This window comes from Hypanus sabinus, chromosome 28 (assembly GCF_030144855.1).
Source record: "Hypanus sabinus isolate sHypSab1 chromosome 28, sHypSab1.hap1, whole genome shotgun sequence".
NCBI classification, from domain to species: domain Eukaryota; kingdom Metazoa; phylum Chordata; class Chondrichthyes; order Myliobatiformes; family Dasyatidae; genus Hypanus; species Hypanus sabinus.
The window spans coordinates 8358271-8375821 of NC_082733.1; the positions used below are offsets into that span (position 1 = coordinate 8358271).

Here is a 17551-nt window from a genome sequence, read left to right on the forward strand (position 1 = left end):
ATGGACTTTCTAAAATCGTTAGACAAAATCCTACAAAAAATACAGAAGTTGGTCTAATAGATGAATTGGAAGTTGGGATAGTAGTGTTAGATGGACAAAGGCTTGAGGATGGAAAGCGGTGTTGTGGCTACCTTGCAGCTTGACGGGTAATGACACTTAGAGTGGTTCAATATCAGGTTACTCAGAGGCTTTAATAAATATTGATGACTTTGTTAATGAGGGTATGAGGTAAAAGTTTAGAGGTGAAGTAAATGCACAAGATACTGGAGGAATTCAGGTGATGGGTGGGAAGGCAAAGGGCTCAACAAGAGGGTATGTGATGAGAGGTTAATAAACCATGGATTAAGGGAACGCGAAAGATGAGCAAGTCGTGAGGGCAGGGACTGGGCCACTGGGATAAGGAAACACAGGGCAGGGGTTACTGGAAGATAAATCAATGTTGGTGCCATCAAATTGGAGACTACCCAGATGAAATATGAGACATTCTCTTCCAGTTTGCATCTGGCTTCAATGTAACAGTGGAGGAGGCTGAGGACAGAATTTTCTAAGGAAAGAGTTCTGAAGAATATCCAGATGTATACATGTATAAGTCTATGAAGATGACAGAATGTTGAAAGCACAATGAGTGCAGATGCAGGACCTTGGGTTTTATCATAAGGGCAATTCATTAGGATGTTTCTAGGAATGAGAGATTTCAACCATAAAGTTGCATTGGACGAGTTAGGGTTCTCTTGATGGAATACAAGGTTGAGAGAAGATTTGAATAAACTATCATGGAACTGGACAGTGAATAAACATGATTTTTTTAAAATATTCTTGCCAATATCTATCTCGCAGGCAATAGTATTAAAACATTGAGATGCTAGAAATCCAAATCAACACACACAAAATGTTGGAGGAACTCAGCAGGCCAGGTAGCATCTATGGAAAAGAGGGAACAGTGGATATTTTGGGCAGGGACCCTTCATCAGGACTGAAAAAATGAATGAGAGGTTGGAGCAAGAAGATGGGAGGAGGGAAGGAAAATGCACAAGGTGGTAGGAGACAGGTGAAACTGCAAGAGACGAAGGGGTGAAGTAAAGAGCTGGGAACTTGATAAGGAAAGACTTGAAGGGCTAAGGGGGAATCTGATAGAGGGTAGAGGCCATGGAAAAATGGGGAGGAGCACCAGAGGGAGATGACAGGCAGGTAAGGAGATGAGACGAGAGAGGGAAATGGGAATAATAAAGGCGGGGGTGGGGGGAAATTACCGGAGATTTGAGAAATCAATATTCATGCCATCAGGTTTAGAAGCTACCCAGATGAAAAGTAAGGTGTTGCTCCTCCAACCTGAGTGTGGCTTCATCACAGCAGCAGAGGCATGTTGGAATGGGAAGAATTGAAATGTGTTCCCACTAGGAGATGCCGCTTTTCCTGACGGACAGAGCATAGGTGCTCGGTGAAGCAGTCTTCTAATCTGTTTGGGTCTCACCAATATACCGGAGACCACACCATTCTCACTTATCTCCTTATGTGTCCATTACCTCCTTCTGGCATACTTCCTCCTTTCTTCCATGGTCTTCTATCCTCTCCTACCAGATTCCCCCTTCTCCAGCCCTTTATCACTTTCACCTATCAACTTCCCAACTCTTTACTTCACCCCTCCCCCTCTCTTGGTTTCACGCATCACCTACCACCTTGTACTTCTTCCTCCCCATCCCCCACCTTTCTCTTTTTTCACCCATCATCACTTTTTTCAGTTCTGAGGAAGGGTCCTGACCTGAAACATCAACTGTTTACTCTTTTCCATAGGTGCTGCCTTGTCTGCTGAGTTTCTCCAGCATTTTGGGAGTATTTAAATATCGTCTGATCAGTTATCTCACTTCCCTTTCTTGGAACATGCCACGCACAGATAAGTTGCCGATTTTCTGTGATTATGAAGTACACTGGCCTGCCTTGAAAGACCACAACATTGCCAATTAATACTATTTCACAATATATCAAATGAGTACCACCATGATATTGGATTAGCATGAGAACAGCTTCCAAATGCTAGCTGTCAATATCATCTCATGTTTTGGTTTCTAGCCATTTTAACTCTTTCCATTCCCACACTGACGTGTGTCCTCAGCCACTTCTATTATCAGTATGAGGCCAAAGCCAAATAGAGGAATGGCATCCTATATTCCACTTGAGTCGTCAACAGAATGGCATGACCTCTGAATTCTCTTCAGTTACCTGTTGTTTCCCCCTCTGTCCCTTTCTCCCTCCTGATCTAGCCAGATCTTCCTACACAACCTTCTTTACAACTCTCAACCCCCCACCCTATTTCAAGTAACATCTTTGACCTACCAGCTTCTGTTTCTACCTCCACGCTTCCCTCTGATCCTCTACACTGCCAAGAATTCTGCCACTAATCCTGTATTTTACCTTCAAATTCAACCTTCAAAAGTGAATCATTTTCCACTTTTCCAAGTTGAACTCCATCTGCCACTTCTCAGCCCAGCTCTGCATCTTGTCAATATGATGTTGTAACCTGTGACAACCTTCTACACTAGCCAGAACACCCAACCTTTGTATCATCTGCAAGCTTACTAACCTGTCCTTCCACTTACAGTATATTACTGTAATGTTACTGTGACAACACACAGGCACCAATCAACAGACAAAATGTTAAAAATTAATCAACAAAAAGTTGTTCTATGTGATAAAGACAATGTCATGCCTTGTTTTTGTAATAATTCCACTCAAATCATCTTGGGGCAATTGTGTTACGTGCAAGCTGATGATGATGAACCTTTTGCTCACAACTAACTTTATGCTGAGGGCACTGTATCGTGATGTTCAGCTCTCAACTAGACTGAAGTTAGAAATGAAATCTGTGATTTTCCTGCTCCACAGCCTCTGTTACTTACTGTTTCCCAATCTGAGCCATTCAGTGATTCAAAACTCACATAAAGGAGCGAAGGATTTGTTAAATATTCGCAAATTGATCCAAAGGAGAAGGAGGTGCATGTGTTCTATTGCACCTTCCATGGGCAGGACCTCAAGTCATCTGAAATATTTTACAGACAGTGAAGGGTAATTATTGTTGCAGCAAATGTACAGCCTCAAAATATAGGCTGGTATAATGAGGAGAAAGACCCTGTGCTGCTCTGAAACAGCATTGGGGATCTCTTCCTTTCTCTGAAGCTATTTACATTATAAGTGTGATCCAGCATGGAACAGGTCACTTGGCCCATAGAGTCTACATTGATCTTCAAGTATCCAATTATGCATGAACCCTTGCCAATCCCATTTTTATTTCCTCCATGCAAATCAACTGTCCCTTCATCTCATCCATCCACCCAGATTCTACTTTTCACCTATGCACAAGTGATGACCTACAGTGACCAATTAACCTGTCTATACAATAGGGACCTATCAATACACTAATACCAATCAATGCACTAGGGACAACTTACAGTGACCAATTAATCTATCATTACACAAATCTTTGTGATGCGAGAGGGAACCCACGTAGTTGCAGGAAAAATGTGTAGACTCCACATAGACAGCAGCCAGATCAGGATCAGACCCAGTTCACTGGAGCTCTGTCAGCCTTGCCACTATCTGACCAAATATCTTAGCTGGGAGGTCTAATCTTCGACAATACCGTGCTGCAGGAGTGCGTGAGACCAGATCTTTGCTGCAGATTATGAGGTGGGACTAAAACCCACAACCATCTGCTTCAGAGGTGGCAGTCTAGCAACTGGACCAAGGCTGACTGCAGGATGATCAGATGAGAAAAATTCAAAAAGACCACATCAGCACAATTCCTTTGAGAAGAGGTGGCATGATGAAGCTCTGGCAAACCTGGTTCAATCCTAACATCTGCTGCCATCTACAATTTACATAGTCCTTCTGTGGTCACGAGTTTCCTCCCACATCTCAAAGATGTCTAATTGGGCTGGTTAATTGCCTGCTATAAATTGCTGCAGGTGTTGAGGTGAGTGGGAGAATCTGGAGGGAACTTGATGGAAGTCAGAATCAGGTTTAATCTCATTTACATTAGTGGTGAAATTTGTTTTGTGGTAGCAATGCAGAACAGACATAACAAATTACTGTAAGTTCCTATAAAAATAAATAGTGACAAAAAGGAAAAACAAGATAGTGTTCAAGGGTTGACGGAGTATTGAGAAATCTGGATGGGGAAGAAGCAGTTCCTAAAATGCTGAGATTGCGTCTTCAGGCTCCTGTATCGTGTCTTTGATAGTAACAAAAGATGCTAGGGATACTTAACGATGCCACCTTCTTGAGGCAGCAACTATCATTTCCTAAAATGATACTTTACCATTTCCTGTCTGTCACCTTATGTACAGACACTCCTATCACTTTATAGACATAAATCAATCTATGTACATAAGCTATCTTATGTATTTATAATTGTGTATTTTTTGTGTTGCATTGGATCTGGAGTAACAATTACTTTGTGCTCCTTTACACCTGAAAATTACATTAAATAATCTGGAATTCTGTCCTCAGTGGTGGTGAGGCTTGTGCCTGTGATGGAGCTTGCTGAGTCTAAAACCCTCTGCTGCCTCCTATGATCCTGTGCATTGGTGCTATTAGATGCTCCCCATGGTACATCTGTAGGAATCTGCTGGAGACATACCAAATCTCAAACTCCTAAGGAAGTGTAGCTCAATTAAGTAATATTGGGGAATAAAATAGGATTGAAGTAAATGGCTGCATGAAGCCTGCTGTAGGACTCTTTGAGATTCATTTTCATCAGTTAGTTTGATATTGATGTGTACAATCTGTTTAGTACTCAAAAAATTACCTCTAACTCAAACTCACGTTAAGAGTAGAATCTCTACGTGTACTTCTACATTGAAAGCTTAGTAGAATCTTCCCATTGCACCTGCTTCACTGAAGGCACAGGCCATCTCCCTTTGCCATGAACAGCCAAAGCAGAGGCTGCGCTGCTGTTTCCAGTCAGACATGGTTTCTGCAGGCTGGACAAGCAGTGCTGCTGCTAGAGGCTGCTAAGCAAGATAAGACCCCTTAGTGTTACAGGAATGATACTAGCATTGGTTAATTAGCAGGAGGCAAAGGGTGAGAATAAAGGGATCCCTTTTGGATTGATTACCAGTGACTAGTGATGTACCACAGGGGCAAACACGGGGAAATCTGCAGATGCTGGAAATTCAAGCAACACACACAAAATGCTGGTGGAACGCAGCAGGCCAGGCAGCATCTATAGGAAGAAGCACTGTCGACATTTCAGGCCGAGACCATTCGTCAGGACTAACTGAAAGAAGAGTTAGTAAAAGATTTGAAAGTTGGGAGGGTGAGCGGGAGATCTGAGATGATTGGAGAAGACAGGAGAGGGAGGGGTGAAGCTAAGAGCTGGAAAGGTGATTGGCAAAAGGGATACAGAGCTGGAGAAGGGAAAGGATCATGGAACGGGAGGCATAGGGAGAAAGAAAGGGGGAAGGGAGCACCAGAGGGTGATGGAGAACAGGCAAGGAGTGATTGTGAGAGGGACAGAGAGAGGAAAAAAAGAACAAGGAAAAAGGGAGGGGTTAAATAAATAAGGGATTGGTTAAGAAGTGGAGGAGGGGCATTAACAGAAGTTAGAGAAATCAACGTTCATGCCATCAGGTTGGAGGCTGGGTTCCACGGGAGTCTGGGCTGGGACCGCTTATCTTACATTGCATGTCAATGATGTGGATGATGATATTGATAGCCTTGTGGCTAAATTGCAGTTAATATGAACATAGTTGAAGGGGCAGAAGGATTTGGACAGGTTAGGAGAATATGCAAAGAAGTGGCAAATGGAGTGCAATGTCAGGAAGTGTATGGTTATACACTTCGGTAGAATGAATAAAAGCATAGGCCATCTTCTAAATGGTGAGAAAACTCAAAAATCCGAGATGCAAAGTGATTTGGGAGTCTTTGTACAAGATTCCCTAAAGGTTCATTTGCAGGTTGAATTGGTGGTGAAGAAGGCTAATACAATGTTAACACTCATTTCAAGAGGACTAGAATATAAAAGCACTTCGTGGAGATCTGTTTTCACCTTGAGACAAAGGAGCCTTTTTCTGTTGGTCACTGTCAAAAAAAAGCCCAATTAAATCCACTGTGATTCAATGTTGTAACACAATAAAACATGAAGACATCCAAGGGGGATGAATAGTTTTTATAGGCACTGTAAATACTTGATCACTCCTTGTTTGCAAATCTCTGCTTCATTTGCACCCCTTTTTCCTCAAATATGTCACTTCTCAAATATGCACCCAATGTTCCCAGATATTGTTTGACTTCTTCCAACCAAGTTTCTGATGCTGTGATTTTACCTAGATGACTTTTAGCAAAATGTCTGGTAACGCCCTTTAGGTCAGGGGTGGCGAATCAGTGGCACGTACCAAAATTTTGTTGGCACATGGAATGCTGTGCCACCCCTTGATTCTTTAAGCACCACCCATAATATCCTTGGAGCAACGGAGGATGAGAGGTGACCTAATAGAGGTGTAGAAGATGATGAGAGGCATTGATCATGTGGCTTTTCCCCAGGACTGAAATGGCTAGCATGGGAGGGCACAGTTTTAAAGTGCTTGGAGGTAGGTACAGAGGAGATGTCAGTGGTAAGTTTTTTATGCAGAGCGTGGTGAGTGCGTGGAATGGGCTGCCAGCGACGGTGGTAGAGGCGGATATGATAGGGTCTTTTAAGAGGCTCCTGGACAGGTACATGGAGCTCAGAAAAATAGAGGGCTACGGGTAACCCTAGGTAATTTAATCATATAACCATATAACAATTACAGCGTGGAAACAGGCCATCTCGGCCCTTCTAGTCCATGCCGATGCTTACACTCACCTAGTCCCACTGGCCCGCACTCAGCCCATAACCCTTCATTCCTTTCCTGTCCACATACCTATCCAATTTTACTTTAAATAACAATTTCTAAGATAAGGACTTGTTTGGCACAGTGTTCTGGGCCGAAAGGCCTGTATTGTGCTGTAGATTTTCTATGCTTCTTTAATAAACAGAGAGCAGATTAAACTACATTAACTTTAGCTGAGGTAATCAAGTTTGCATCTTGAAAGTTGTGAGAGGCTTTGCCACTACCATTTCTGCAGAAACATCATAGGCACATAGGTACAGACAATGAAATTACACATAAATTATACAAGATAGTAAAGAGAGAGAAATAGAAACAAGACCTTAATGCAAAAGAAGAGGCAGTCAGAGACAAAAGGTGTTCTGTAATGTTCTATTGCTAGGCTAGGTTTAGGGTTGATGGTTGTAGAAAAGTAGCCACCCCTGAACCTGGTGTTGCAAGGCTATAGTCTCATATTGGACTTTTCTTGTATTGCAAGTGGAGACAGACCACGATCCAACCATTCAGAAATTCCAGTAGAGATACACTAGACTGGAGCTGTTGTAATCTGGTGCAATGAACAACAGATTGGAAGAACTCAGTGGGACAAACAGCATCTATGAATGGAATGGAATCCTGATGTGGGGGTTCAACACAAAATGTCAACAGTCCCTCTTCTCCTAAAGAAGCTGTTTGACCTGCTGAGTTCCTCCCGCCGATTGTTTCGTTGCTTTGAAATCTGGCTAACCAGTTCTCTGCTTCCTTTGCTCACCAGTTCAATCTACCTGGCCCACTGGAAATTGGTCATAGGTCTAACATCAAGTTATAGAATAATACAGCATTAAAACAGACCCTTCAGCCCATCTTATCAATACTGACTTTGCTACCCACCAAGCTAGTCCCTTTTGCATTTGGCCCAACCCCTCCTATCCATACACAGTTCCTATAAAAAGTATTCCCCCCAGAAAGTTTTGATGTTTTATTGTTTTACAACATTGAATCACTGGCTTTAATTTTGCTTTTTTGACAGAAGAAGACGCTTTTGTGTCAAAGTGGAAACAGATCCCTAAATTAGTGATCTAAATTAATTACAAATATAAAACACAAAATAATTGATTGCATAATGATTCATCCCTTTTTAATATGACACATCAAATCATCACCAGTGCAACTAACTGGTTTTAGGAGTCACATAATTAATTAAATGGAGATCTGTATGCAGTCAAGGAGCTTCAATTGATTGGAGTAAAAATGCACCTGTATCTAGAAGGTGCAGGCACGTGTACGTCAGCAAGTTAGACCGGCGGGAAGAGTTTAAAGACAGCTTTATAGAGTGGGCAACATAGTAGAGGAGTCAGTGTAAGAGGACATTGGCACGAAGGGGCTTCGGCGATAACAGGTTGAGTTGAGGTGAGGTAAGTTACCTGTGAGGAATAGAAACAGGAGGTATGTCTGTGAGGTAGGTGTTCTGTGCTGGGTAGCAGATGTGGGATGTCCAGGAGATTCCCAGCCTCTCAGATGGCCAGCTCTGTGCCAGGTGCATCGAGCTGCAGCCCCTTAGGGACCGTGTTAGGGAACTGGAGATGCAGCTCAATGACCTTAATCTGGTCAGGGAAAATGAGGAGTGATAGAGAGAAGCTATAGGCAAGTAGTCACAACAGAACCTCGGGAAACAGGTAAGTGGGTAACAGTCAGGAGAGGGAAGGGCAAGAGTCAGATACTAGAGAGTACCCCTGTGGCTGTACCCTTAACAATAAGTACTCCTGTTTGAGTACTGTTGGGGGGGGGGGGGAAAGAACAGCCTACCTAGGGGAAGCAACAATGGTTGCGTCTCTGGCACAGAGTCTGGCCCTCTGGCTCAGACAGGTTGGGAAAGGAAGAAGGCAGCAGCAATAGTGGACTCTGTAGTTAGGGGTCAGACGGGCGACTCTGCAGATGCAGGAAAGAAACACAGATAGTAGTTTGCCTCCTAGGTGCCAGGGTCTGGGATGTTTCTGATTGTGTCCACAATATATCCTGAAGTGGGAAGGTGAACAGCCAGAGGTTGTGGTACATATTGGTACCAACACAGGTAGGAAAACGGAAAAGGTCCTGAAAGCAGACCACAGGGAGTTAGGAGGGAAGTTGTGAAGCAGGATCACAAAGGTAGTAATCTCAGGATTACTCACTGTGCCACATGACAGTGAGTATACGAATAGAATGAGGTGGAGGTTAAATACATGGCTGCGGGATTGGAGCAGGGGATAGAGATTCAGATCATTGGGACCTCTTTTGGGGCAGAAGTGACCTGTACAAAAAGGACATGTTGCACTTGAATCCCAGGGGGACCAATATCCTGGCAGGGAGATTTGCTAATGCTGTTGGGGAGAGTTTAAACTAGAATTGCTGGGGGGGGTGGGAACTGAACTGAAGAGACAGAAGGAGGGGCAGTTGGCTCACAAACAGAGAAAGTTTGGAGACAGTGCGAGAGGGAGGATAGGCAGGCGATAGAGAAGGGTTGCGCTCAGGCCAATGGTTTGAGATGTGTCTATTTTAATGCAAGAAGCATCAAGAACAAAGTGGATGAGCTTAGAGCCTGGATCAGTACTTGGAGCTATGATGTTGTGGCCATTACAGAGACTTGGATGTCTCAGGGGCAGGAGATGAGCTTACAAGAGAAGAGGCTGTACTTGATCTGGTTTTGGGAAATGAACCTGGTCAGGTGTCAGGTCTCTCAGTGGGAGAGCATTTTGGAGATAGTGATCACAATTCTATCTCCTTTACCATAGCATTAGAGAGGGGTAGGAACAGAGAAGTTAGGAAAGTGTTTAATTAGAGTAAGGGGAAATATGAAGCTATCAGGCAGGAACTTGAAAGCATAAATTGGGAACAAATGTTCTGAGGGAAATGTATAGCAGAAATGTGGCAAATGTCAGGGGATATTTGCATGGTGTTCTGCATAGGTACATTCCAATGAGACAAGGATAGTATGGTGCAGGAACCATGGTGTACAAAGGCTATTGAAAATCTAGTCAAGAAGAAAAGAAAAGCTTATGAAAGGTACAAAAAACTAGGTAATGATAGAGATCTAGAAAATTATAAGACTAGCAGGAAGGCCTTGGAGAGCAGGATTAAGGAAAACCCCAAAACTTTCTACAAGTATGTGAAGAGCAAGAGGATAAGACATGAGAGAATAGGACCAATCAAGTGTGACAGTGGAGGAGATTGCTGAGCCTCTGGTGATGATCTTTGCATCATCAATGGGGACAGGAGAGGTTCCAGAGGATTGGAGGGTTGCGGATGTTGTTCCTTTATTCAAGAAAGGGAGTGGAGATAACCCAGGAAATTATAGACCAGTGAGTCTTACTTCAGTGTTTGGTAAGTTGATGGAAAAGATGCTGAGAGGCAGGTTGTGCCTTATGAGCCTGATTGAATTTTTTGAGGATGTGACTAAACACATTGATAAAGGTAGGGCAGTAGATGTAGTGTATATGGACTTCAGCAAGGCATTTGATAAGGTACCCCATGCAAGGCTTATTGAGAAAGTAAGGAGGCATGGAATCCAAGGGGACATTGCTTTGTGGATCTAGAACTGACTTGCCCACAGAAGGCAAAGAGTGGTTGTAGATGGGTCATATTCTGCATGGAGGTTGGTGACCAGTAGTGTTCTGGGACCCTTCTCTTCATGATTTTTATAAGTGACCTGGATGAGGAAGTGGAGGGATAGGTTTGTAAATTTGCTGATAACACAAAGGTTGGGGATGTTGTGGATAGTGTGGAGGACTGTCAGAGGTTACAGTAGAACATTGATAGGATACAAAACTGGGCTGAGAAGTGGCAGATGGAGTTCAACCCAGATTAAGTGTGAGGTTGTTCATTTTGGTAGGTCAAATATGATGGCAGAATATAGTATTAATGGTAAGACTCTCGGCAGTGTGGAGGATCAGAGGGATCTTGGGGTCCGAGTCCATAGGACACTCAAAGCTGCTGCGCAGGTTGACTGTGTGGTTAAGAAGGCATACGGTGCATTGGTCTTCATCAACCACGGGATTGAGTTCAAGAGCAGAGAGGTGATGTTACAGCTATATAGGACCCTGGTCAGACCCCACCTGGAGTACTGTGCTCAGTTCTGGTCGCCTCACTACAGGAAGGATGTGGAAGCCATAGAAAGGGTGCAGAGGAGATTTACAAGGATGTTGCCTGGATTGGGGAGCATGCCTTATGAGAATAGGTTGAGTGAACTCTACCTTTTCTCTTTGGAGCGACAGAGGATGAGAGGTGACCTGATAGAGGTGTATAAGATGATGATAGCTGTCAAGTTGAATTTCTTCTTCTTTGAACATGTGCAGCTTCCTCACTTGAAAGAGATTGAATGCGTCTACCCGAAGGTTTTTTAACTGGATTCCACTCAATGACCAAACAACTTTTCCTTTTTCCTCTAATTTTTCGCAAATGTGGCAGTTTGATAGTTCCATCAGTCATTAGTCATTAGGTTAAAAAAAAACTGGCGGTCTCTCCGGACTTTGTAGACGGATTCCGACCTGCACCGTCTCCGTTTCTCTAACAGACCGCTATGTTTTCAAACCGGTGAACCCTCCCGAAGGTTCGTGAGCTCTTCTTAAACCTCGCGCCATCTCCCAGAAGTGCCCCGTGACGAAGCTGGCGCTAACCCAAACGCCGTGACAGCAGTGCTCTTCTTCAGGAAACAGTCTCTCAAGTAATTTAAAGTTCAGCATCTTACCGCAGATTCCAACGCTGCTCCCGGGCTGCCGCTGTGATGCTGCGGGGTCCCCCCAATGTTCCGGGCAGAAGCAGCACTCAGGCTGTGGGTTCGATCCGGTCTATCAGTGCATTCTTGCTATTACTTTTAAATTTTATTTTCTTTTACCTCTAGGTCACAATACTTTCTGGAAACTCTAGTTTGACTTGACAATAGGCATTGATCATGTGGATAATCAGCTTTTTTCCCAGGGCCGAAATGGGTAACATAAGAGGGCATAGTTTTAAGGTGCTTGGAATTAGGTACAGAGGGGACGTCAAGGGTAAGTTTTTTACAAAGCGAGTGGTGAGTGCGTGGAATGGGCTGTCGGCGTCTGTGGTGGAGGCGGATACAATAGGGTCTTTTAAGAGGCTCCTGGATAGGTACATGGAGCTTAGGAAAATAGAGCTATGGGTAAGCCTAGGTAATTTCTAAAGTAAGTACATGTTCAGCACAGCTTTGTGGGCCGAAGGGCCTGTATTGTGCTATAGGTTTTCTGTGTTTCTATGACCAACTGCTGGTGAGTCAGTATCCTGGCAAAAAGTACAGCATGAAGACAAAGGAACACTCCAAACAACTATTCGAAAAGGTTATTGAAAAGCACAAGTCAGGAGATGGATACAAGAAAATTTCCAAGTCACTGAATCTCCCTTGGAGAACAGTTAAGTCAATCATCAAGAAATGGAAAGATTATGGCACAGCTGTGAATCTGCCTAGAGCAGGCTGTCCTCAAAAACTGAGTGATCGTGCAAGAAAGGAACCAGTGACAGAGGCCACTGAGAGACCTAAGACAATTCTGGAGGTGTTACAAACTTCAGTGGCTGAAATGGGAGAGATTGTTGCCCAGGTGCTTTACCAGTTGCAGCCTTATGTGAGAGTGGCACTGATGAAAAAGCCTCACAGGAAATCTTGGCTAGAGTTTTCCAGAAGGCATGTGGGAGACTCTGAAGTCAGTTGAAAGAAGGTTCTATTGTCTGATGAAACCAAAATTGAGCTTTTTGGCCATCAGACTAAATGCTATGTTTGATGTAAGCCAAACACTGCACATCATCAAAAACACACCATTCCTATTGTGAATCATGGTGGTGGCTATATCATGCTGTGGGGATGCTTCACTGCAGCAGATCCTGGAAGGCTAGTGAACACAGAACGTAAAATGAATGCAGCAAAATACAGGGAAATCCTGGAGAACTGTGAATTGGGTGAAGATTTGTTTTCCAGCAAGACAATGACCACAAACTTAAAGCAAACCTACACAGGAATTATTTAAATATAGCGATAAAGTTAATGTCCTGGAGTGGACAAGACCTCAATCCAATCAACAATTTCCGGTAGGACTTTGAAAAGGCTGTTCATTCACGATCCCCAAGCAATCTGACAGAGCTTGAGCAGTTTTGTAAAGGAGAATGGGGAAGCATTGCAGTGTCCAGATGTGCAAAGCTGATAGAGACCTATCCATACGATTCAAGGCTGTAATTGCTGCCAAAGGTGTATCTACTAAATACTGACTTGAAGGGGGTGAATACTTATGCAACCAATTATTTTGTGCTTTACCTTTGTAATTAATCTAGATTACTTTGTAGAGAAATGTTTTTACTTTGACATGAAAGAGTCTTTTTCTGGTGATCAGTGTCAAAAAATAAACCAAATTAAATCCACTGTGATTCAAACTTGTAAAACAATAAAATATGAAAACTTCCAAGAGGGTGATACTTTTTATGGGCATTGTACTTATCCAAATATCTTACGAATTCTATTTATTGTATCTGCCTGAACCACTTTCTCTGGTAGCACATTCTGTATATGAACTCTGTGAAAGTGTTACCTCTCAGGTTTCTTAAATCTATCACCAATCCCTTTAATTTTTAGTTTCCCTTCCCTATGAAAAAAAAATCTATATGTGTTCATCCTAAATATATCCCTGATGGTTTTATACACTTTCATATCACTCCCAAATTTTCCTACATTTCAAGGAATCAAGTCCTTCCACCTCACCCCAGAACTCAGTTCCTTCACTTACTTACAGCCCACTACACCACTGGCATTTGGAACCATGAGGATCCTCCATCTATGGCCAAGTTTAGGGCTTCCATCATTATGTTAGTAGCTTCCTCTCTGGATTTCACTATGCAAGACTCAGGAATAGCATTGCATTCAGATGTAGAAGGGTTCTTCATTGCTATTTTCATGAGGATTCATGGACCATTCTTAGTCTGGGCTCTACCCTTTGACCTGTTTGGCATGGGTGACCCTACCAAGAGCTGAAGCATAAAACTCTGATTCCAGCCAACACCGCTTTCTGGATCATTGAGGCACGCAAGCCTCCAAACCATGACAAGGTTGTGGGCATCTGGGAGGCCAGTCCCTTCAGTATCCTCATAAATCTCTGCACGCTTTCTAATTTAATTATGTCTTTCTTCAAAAGATTGACCAAACTGTCTATGATTCACCAAGTGTAGTCTTACCAACTTCTGTCCAACTCCTATACTCTGTCTCCTGACTGATGAAGGTTAGTGTGTTTAACTCCTTCATTACTGCCTGTCTACCTGTGATGAGTGAACTACCTTCTTGTACTCCCAGGTCCCTCTGTTAAACAACATTCTTCAAGGTCTGAACATTCACTGTTCAAGTCCTATCCTGGATTAACTTCCCAAAATGTGATATTTTGCATTTATCAGAAATGAAATCTATTTGCCAGTCCTTGGCCTACTTACATAACCATAAGACATAGGAGCAGAACCAGGCCATTTGGCCCATCAAGTCTGCTCCAGCACTCAATCACGGTTGATCCTTTTTTCCTCTCCTCAACCCCATTCCCTGCCTTCTCCCCATAACCTTTGATGTCATGTCTGATTAAGAACATAAGACCATAAGATATAGGAGCAGAGTTAGGCCACTTGGTCCATCAAAATAACTGATCAAGATTGTCCAGTAATTTTTGAAAAACTTCTTCACTGTCTATGATAGCATCTAATTTAATATCATCTACAAACTTATTAACTGTGGTAAAAGGATCTATTGCTTTCCCAGCGTACATAGAACATAGAACAATACAGCACAGTACAGGCCCTTCATCCCACAATGTTGTGCTGACCCTAAACCCTGCCTCCCTGATGCGCCATCAATAACTCTTGGAGACGGGAGGCGAACGATAGGCTTTTATTAGCAGCAAAAGTGACCACAACATCTTGGAGACTGAGGGAGGAGCAGTGCCTCCAATCGCCTTTATACAGGGGTCTGTGGGAGGAGCCACGGGAGCAGTCAGCAGAGGGGCGTGTCCAGACAGGTATACACATAGTTTACCACACTCCCATATAACCCCCCACCTTGTATTCCTCCATATACCTGTCTAGTAGTCTTTTAAATTTCACTAATGTATCTGCCTCCACCACTGACTCAGGCAGTGCATTCCACGCACCAACCACACTCTGAGTGAAAAACCTTCCTCTAATATCCCCCTTGAACTTCCCTCCCCTTACCTTAAAGCCATGTCCTCTTGTCCTGAGCAGTGGTGCCCTGGGGAAGAGGCACTGGCTGTCCACTCTATCTAGTCCTCTTAATATCTTGTACACTTCCATCTCATCCTCCTTCTCTCCAGAGAGTAAAGCCCTAGCTCCCTTAATCTCTGATCATAATCCGTACTCTCTAAACCAGGCAGCATCCTGGTAAATCTACTCTGTACCCTTTCCAATGCTTCCACATCCTTCCTACAGTGAGGTGACCAGAACTGGACACAGTACTCCAAGTGTGGCCTAACCAGAGTTTTATAGAGCTACATCATTACCCCGTGATTCTTAAACTCTATCCCTCAACTTATGAAAGTTAACATCACATAAGCTTTCTTAACTACCCTATCTACCTGTGAGGCAACTTTCAGGGATCTGTGGACATGTACCCCCAGATCCCTCTGCTCCTCCACTCTACCAAGTATCCTGACATTTACTTTGTACTCTGCCTTGGAGTTTGTCCTTCCAAAGTGTACCACCTCACACTTCTCCAGGTTGAACTCCATCTGCCACTTCTGCATCCTATCAATGTCTCTCTGCAATCTTTGACAATCCACAACACCACCAACCTTTGTGTCGTCTGCAAACTTGCCAACCTACCCGTCTACCCCCACATCCAGGTCATTAATAAAAATCACAAAAAGTAGAGGTCCCAGAACAGATCCTTGTGGGACACCACTAGTCACAACCCTCCAATCTGAATGTACTCCCTCCACCACGACCCTCTGCCTTCTGCAGCCAAGCCAATTCTGAATCCACCTGGCCAAACTTCCCTGGATCCCATGCCTTCTGACTTTCTGAATAAGCCTACCATGTGGAACCTTGTCAAATGCCTTACTAAAATCCATGTAGATCACATCCACTACACTACCCTCATCTATCTGCCTGGTCACCTCCTCAAAGAACTCTATCAGACTTGTTAGGCACGATCTGCCCTTCACAAAGCCATGCTGACTGTCCTTGATCAGACCATGATTCTCTAAATGCCCATAGATCCGATCTCTAAGAATCTTTTCCAACAGCTTTCCCACCACAGACGTAAGGCTCACTGGTCTATAATTACCTGGACTATCCCTACTACCTCTTTTGAACAAGGGGACAACATTCACCTCCCTCCAATCCTCTGGTACCATTCCCGTGGACAACGAGGACATAAAGATCCTAGCCAGAGGTTCAGCAATCTCTTCCCTTGCCTCACGGAGCAGCCTGGGGAGTATTCTGTCAGGCCCCGGGGACTTAACCGTCCTAATGTATTTTAACAACTCCAACACCTTAATAGCAACATGCTCCAGAACATGATGAATAAACTCGTCTTGTGCTTCCAGCTGGGTACAGGTATCGATTTTAACTGATGTTTCAATGACAGACTCTGCCATCTTCAGCAACAATGATGCCTGGGCACATCTTGCTCAGTGGTATTTTGTACCTCTGTAGTCTGTCCCTTCCGATTGGTTAGTCCTCATCCAATTAGGTTTCTGCTCTCCCATGTTCACGATCGAATTCCAATTCTCACTTAGTGAGTAAGAACTGGAATTCGATTGTAAGCAAGGTGGAAGCCCTAATTCGATGGGTGTTTAGTGAAACCTTTGCTCACTACTCCCTCTGGTGGTACTTCTTCCTCCCCTCCCCCACCTTGCTTTGACTTCTCATCTTTTTTCCAGTCCTGATGAAGGGTCTTGGCCTGAGACGTCAGCTGTTTACCCTTTTCCATAGATGCTGCCTGGCCTGCTGAATTCCTCCATCATTTTGTATGTTTTGCTTGGGTTTCCAGCATCTGCAGATTTTATCTTGTTTGTGGGGCCATGTTGACAAAGCACTTGCTTAAGTCCACTGTCCTGCCTTCACTTATCCTAACAACACACACAAAATGCTGTGTTCTAAGCATCTCTAAGGAGAAGCATTGTCGACGTTTCGGGCCGAGACCCTTCGTTAGTCCTGACGTCGACAGTGCTTCTCCCTATAGATGCTGCCTGGCCTGCTGTGTTCCACCAGCAGTTTATGTGTGTTGTTTGAATTTGCAGCATCTGCAGATTTCCTCGTGTTTGCTTCATTTATCCTCTTGGTTACCTCTTTAAAAAAACTCTGCGAAATTTGTTAGACATGATTTCCCACACACAAAGCCACGCGGACTATCCCTAATTAGTTCCAAACGTTGATAGATCCTGCCCCTCTAGTAACTCGCCCACCACTCGTGTCAGATTCACCGGCCTGCAGTCCGCTGACTGCTCTCGCACATTTTAAAACATGAAGACCTCACATTCAATAAGGCGCCGGCGTCCTATCACCGTACAAACTTCTCCGCTACCTCTTATTTCTGTACATGTTAAAGGTCCAGTCCTCAAACGAGGCGTCACCCGGGCAACGCATTCCAAAGTGCGACCCACAGCCAATCGGAAAGACGCATCCTTTCAAGTTTTGGCCAATGAGAGCAGAGAAGAGATATTTGAAAGATTCGCGGGGAAGGA

At 43.8% G+C, this 17551-nt stretch overlaps 1 protein-coding gene across 2 annotated transcripts in view; it reads left to right on the forward strand.

Moving 5' to 3' along the window:
- Window positions 1-17551, forward strand: part of ccnb2 (cyclin B2) — a 30501-nt gene that overhangs the window by 615 nt on the left and 12335 nt on the right. The gene's annotated exons all lie outside the window — the stretch shown is intronic.